Raw genomic sequence first — 6000 nt, 5'->3', positions numbered from 1 at the left:
AATCGTTGAAAAAATTCCAACGTATCGGTTGTAAAAACTCGGCAGACGCTGTGCCGACTGATATGATCACCAAAGCAAATAATTTAGCTTTAGAAACAGCCACCTTCGAGACATTTCACAAGATAAAGCAGAAGATGGCAGAGTATTTTCCTCTGCACCAGCTGCTACTGAAATAATACAAGGGTACAAAAATAATAATTGATACATTCTCACATCTGAAATCCTTTAAAGGTCAAATGGTAAGTACAATCTATTATATATATTGCGAAATTTTTCTCTACTTAGACTCACATGATTTTAATTTCGCACTCTCAAAATTTCGCACTCTATTTCGAACATTGATGCCATTTATATTTGTCACACAACTTTAAACACTTTTTTTAACCAAGTTTTGAACCAATTGCACACAGTTAGAGTTCATAATAATATTCAGTTACTTTTAATCAAGAGACATGTATATCGTTTTATTTTGAAAAAGTATTTCAAAACGAAATGTCTCTGCTCTATTTCTGGACTTAGGAACGATTTTAATTTTTGTACAAAAACAAAAACTTTGAGATCGTTAGCAAATTCGCAGACTCGGCATCCCTGCAAACGACTCTGACAGACCACAGACGAGTTTTATGTAAACAAAGTGTTTATAGTGAGCGAAAACAAGTTTTTTAATCTGTGCAATTTTATATTTAAGTCGTCAGTAATTTAAATAAATCAAGGTGCAATCTGCTACAGAGGTACGTACTTTACTTACTCGACCATCTAAATAACACTAACAGTAAGTAATATGAATTTTAGGACTAGAAGCGAAGATGGAAGGGAATCTGTCCGGCTCCGCCGATGATATGACGAATGACGGAATTGATTACACTCAGCGAAATTCACATAGGATTTTCATAACATGGATCGTATGAATCAGGTAAATGGAATATAATTTCGCGTTCATACGAAACGTATGATTGTCATACGAAAAATAAAGAACTTCATAAGCTGGAGGAAGAAAAACACAATAGTTCATTTTGAATTTCATACGTGTGACGTATGTAATACAGGTTGATTACCCATTTTTGGGTTGTTTATAACTTTTTCGTTTTGTCTTGTTTTATCGTGTAACGATCGTCGGCTGTCAAAAGTTTTCGTGTTTCGTTTGTTTTGAATTTTGATTTTGATTGTGCGCGTTATTTAAATGTTTGAATTTTTAATATTACGTTGCGAATTTAATCTTTTTCGCATTTTGTTTGCGGTCGGCGTGTTGCGGGACACAATATGGAACGAGTGGATAATGTTTAGCTAGCTAATTGTTTCTCGGCACTATTAATGCAATGGAAAAGTTGATCTGCCGGTAAGTTGTTTCCTGCCTTTGGATTATATTTTTCCGGCACGTCGTGTTTCATTACCATTTTCTGTTATAGTTGCTATTGGTGCAGTTTGTATGATACTACGAGCTGCTTTTCCTAAACCTGTTTCGGAACGATCGGGAAGATCCGGCAAATCATACGACGTTTGGGAACTTGTTACCGGTCGTAGTTGTTATCGTGATGTGTTTGCGGCTAGAGAAGCCGGTATTCCCGCAACCCGCTAACTGATCGAACCTTCGGAATAACAAAAACAAACGGTACGGAGGAGCTTGCTTTGTATTACGTAAGTTTAGGAACTCATTTATCTAACGCATTGTTTAAAATGGTTTAAATTACTTTGCAGGAAAACGATTAAAGTAACCGACACTTCCTTAAAAAATTCCTGATTTTATTCGGATTACGCAACATGGCACGATGAAAATGGAACTAGTTGCTGCTCGGTGCTACATAGGTAAAGAATTATGTTTATTAAGTTATCTATTTTCTTAAGACTCAATTGCAGAAATTGTAACGAGCCATATTTTTTTTATTTTGTTTATATATATTTAGAGAGACACTCTGAGGGAGTGACCTGATTTGCTTTAATTAGCTGGGCTTTTATTGACATAGTTTTCAAGGTTTTTAGATGACGATTTATAGTTTGTTTTAAGAAATGAGGCACTTTTTTATCTGTTGTATTATGTTGTGGGGTTGAAGTGAGTTATTTTAACTCTAGTGTAACATTCGCCACTAGGGAAAACTGGGAACGTGTTAGAAATTTAATTAGTTTTCTCATTGCCACTATGGAATAATGACAAGGGATGCACTTGATATTTTTTATCTGTTAAAGCGATCAAAAGCTCGTATTTTTTCACAGGAAATACAGGGAGGGCTTTATCATCTTCATCGATCGTAGAGTCTCAATAATACTGTAACTATCTGTTAAGATGAAGTAGTAGCTTGTAGGCATAATTGCGACTATCCGGTGATAGTATTGAATTACAACAGTTCTGCGACATCCATGGATGCAGGAGCATCGAGCTTTTAAGGCTCAAGCACGCGTAATTAATTTCTGGGATTTAAAAGCAGTTTTCATGCTCAAAACACAAGATATGTTCATGAAAATTTACCATTGCGTTCGAACAGACGCAAAACTGCTTTTGAAATCCCAGAAATCAATCACGCGTGTTTGAACCTTTAGGACGCTCTCCTTTAGGAGGCGGTTCCCATACAAATGAAATACAAATTTCTGTATATCTCAAAAACTAATCTAGCAAACGGAACCAAATTTGGTATGTGGGGATTTTTGCAGGGAAGAATTTTGACGTAGGACTACGTCTTTGTTTACTATACTGGGACTGGGTAGCACTTTCTGAAAACGAAAATAGAGGTGTAACTTTTGAATGAAAGATTTCAAAATGTAATATCTTCTGAACTACTGTCTGAAACTGAACAATTTATATGTCGTTGGATAGATAAAATGACCAGCAATTTTATGGAGGAGCAATTTTAAGAGAGCAATTTTAAGGAGGGCGTAGGGGGGGGGGGGGCTCTTATACAAATGAAACACAAATTTCCTCAAAACTCGAGAACTAATCCAGCAAATGTAACCAAATTTGGCATGTGGAGGTTTCAGAAGTCAGGATTTTGACGTAGGACTACGTCTTTGTTTACTATACTGGGACTGGGTAGCACTTTGTGAAAACGAAAATAAAAGTGTAACGTTTGAATGAGATTTCCAATGCTAATAACTACTAAACTTCTGAACGAAACTGAAACTGAACGAAACTAAGAGAGCAATTTTAAGGGGAGCGTAAGAGGGGGGGGGGGCTCCTATACAAACGAAACACAAGTTTCCTCAAAACTCGAGAACTAATCAAGCAAATGGAACCAAATTTGGCATGTGGGGATTTCAGAAGGCAGGATTTTTTTCTATGGTGTACTGAGACCTCTTCTCCTTCTAAGGGGGGGACTCCCGTACAAATGAAATACAAATTTCCTCAAAACCAAATTTAGAATGTAGGGGTTTCGTTGTACTTATTAACCCCCGTCCACGTATTTTCAAAGCCAACATTGCATTAAATGAGGAATTGAATCTAAATATTTCGCTCTTGTCTTTTAAACAGTCACTTAAACAATGGCACACTCAGATTCTTATAAACATACATATGCTAGAAATGAAGTTTACATTAGTCTTTGATCTGATGATCTGATATAGTCCTACGTCACCATTTCGTACAACCCTTAGGACTGCATACCTTGGAGTTTTTTTTCTATGGTGTACTGAGACCGTTTCCCCTTTCTAAGGGGAAGGGGCCCAGTAAATCATTTGGTTTGTATATCTCGATTGCAACTGGGGTATACAAGATCATATCTGAACGAAAAAGTTATATTTCACGCCATATAAGAACATATATGTACCAAAGTGGAGGCGATATACGTGCCAAAATTTTGACAGCTATTTGTAATTTTATTTTGCGCAGTTTTTATAACACGCAACTAAATACTCCTGAATATATGATTAAGATATAATCAAATATTGCAATTGTCTATCCTGCTTTATAATTCACAGTCATGAATTGTATATGAAGACACGCACGACTGCAAAACAACTTATTATTCATTTCGATTTGACATACTCTAATCATTATGCAATTCCAATGCTAAATTGACATGAAAACGTTTTAATGTAAACTTCCCATTACGATTTTGTGTTATCTGGGGGGGGGGGGCTTCCATACAAATGAAACACAAATTTTCTCATGACTCTAGAACTAACCAAGCAAATGGAACCAAATTTGGCATGTGGAGGTTTCAGAAGTAGTGATGTCCGTTAATCGTTCGATTAATTCAACTAATCGAATAACTATAAAAATATTCGAATAATTTTTAATCGAATACTGCCAGCACGAGTAGTTGAATTAATCGAATAGTTCAAAGGAAATAATATGAATGCGAATAATCCCCGAATAATGCCCGCTAATCGTTCATAATCGTTCGATTAATCGAATAAATGAAAAAAATATTCGAATATTTCTAATCGAATACCACTAGCACGAATAGTTGAATTAATCGATTAGTGCAGACAACGCTCGCCGATTAATCGGTAATCGAATAATTGAAAATTTCGGACATCACTATTCAGAAGGCAAGAATTGTTTCTATGATGAATTATGACCCCTCCCCTGTTTAGGAGGTGGGGCTTCCATACAAATAAAATACAATTTTCCTCATAACTCGAGAACTAATTAAGCAAATGGAACCAAATTTGGCATGTGGGGGTTCTTAGAGGCATGAATTTATTTTATGATGGTTTGAGACCCCTCACCCAGGATAAGGACTCTCATACAAATAAAACAGAAATTTTTGCGTATGTGCCATATTTTCTGCTATGTAAAAAGCGGTAACGTGTGAAAGTAAACTAGTTCAACCTTCTCGAAGCAAAAGATAGTGAATCGACGCCGTTACCTTACGTACCTATTGCCATTCATGTTAAAAAAGAAGGACATTCGAATGGTACGTCATATTTACGATGAACGTACTTTGGCTTTAATGTTACTTGTAACCAATGGCCCTTTTAAAGGCCACAAGAGAGTTAAAGTAAGATTATTGGAATATGTCAAGCTACGCATAATCATATTTATTACAATAATCTGTAGGCTGGTCATTCATTACAATTTCAACTTTTACGATGCACACAAGTGATTTTAAAAAAAATTCTATATCCTAATGGTTGCAGGCGTTGTACTTATGAACCCCCGTCCACGTATTGTCAAAGCCACCATTGCATTCAATGAAGAATTTAATCTGAATATTTCACTTTTGCTCTTAATGGCACTCACAGATTCTTATAAACATACATATGCCTGAAATGCAGTTTACATTAGTCTCTGATCTAATGATCTGATATAGTCCTACGTCATCCTTTCGTATAACCCTTAGGGTTGTATACCTTGCAGTTTTTTCTATGGCGAATTATGACCTCTCCATTCGTTAACGTTCCTAATGCATTAGAAAAAAGTTACACATTATGCATTGGGATCGAAAACGACCCAAGTTTTGAAATTGCTCTCATTCATCCATTTTCAATCCGAATTTCGTTTTCTTTACCTCGTTTGAAAACTATGGCCAAAAACTGGCACCCAAGGTATGTTAGGGAATATTTGTTGACTAATGGCCACTTCTGCGTCGGTTCCGGAACACCCACTACCAGGTCCCGGGGAACATTTTTATATTTTGAGATAATTCATTTTGCGGCACATCAAATCACATTGGACTTCAATTACGTAGTCGTGCTAACGTAAGAACTAGAATGACTCTGGACACCTTTGGACACTTTACTTTTTTTTTCTTACAAAGTATAAAAATTACCTTTTTGCTGACCGGTTTCGGGTAAGTAGTTACCCGAACGGGTAAGTAGGGTAAGTAGGAGTTAGAGTCCAAGACTCGGCCCCGTAGATGGGTAACTACTTACCCGAAACCGGTCGGCAAAAAGGTAATTTTTATACTTTGTAAGAACAAAAAGTAAAGTGTCCAAAGGCATTTAAGAGTAAATCACATTGGCTTGATAAAATAACACTAATGCCAGTGTACCAATAAAATTTCCAGCCAAAATTACCGTTTCACCATCGGTTTCGGACTATCCGGTACCCGGTTTTTGGCGACATTT

The 6000-nt window shown here is 36.3% G+C and overlaps 1 long non-coding RNA gene across 2 annotated transcripts in view; it reads left to right on the top strand.

Moving 5' to 3' along the window:
• Positions 1-667: 667 nt before the first annotated feature.
• LOC128743403 (uncharacterized) overlaps positions 668-6000 on the top strand; it is a 39843-nt gene continuing 34510 nt past the window's right edge. For both annotated transcript variants that reach the window (XR_008412297.1, XR_008412296.1), the window contains exons 1-2: positions 668-731; positions 793-913. This is a non-coding gene — a long non-coding RNA (uncharacterized LOC128743403). The remainder of the gene's footprint in view (positions 732-792; positions 914-6000) is intronic.

This window comes from Sabethes cyaneus, chromosome 3 (assembly GCF_943734655.1).
Source record: "Sabethes cyaneus chromosome 3, idSabCyanKW18_F2, whole genome shotgun sequence".
Lineage (NCBI taxonomy): Eukaryota > Metazoa > Arthropoda > Insecta > Diptera > Culicidae > Sabethes > Sabethes cyaneus.
The sequence above is the reverse complement of the archived record's forward strand: the minus strand, read 5'-3'. Positions and strand labels throughout refer to the sequence as shown.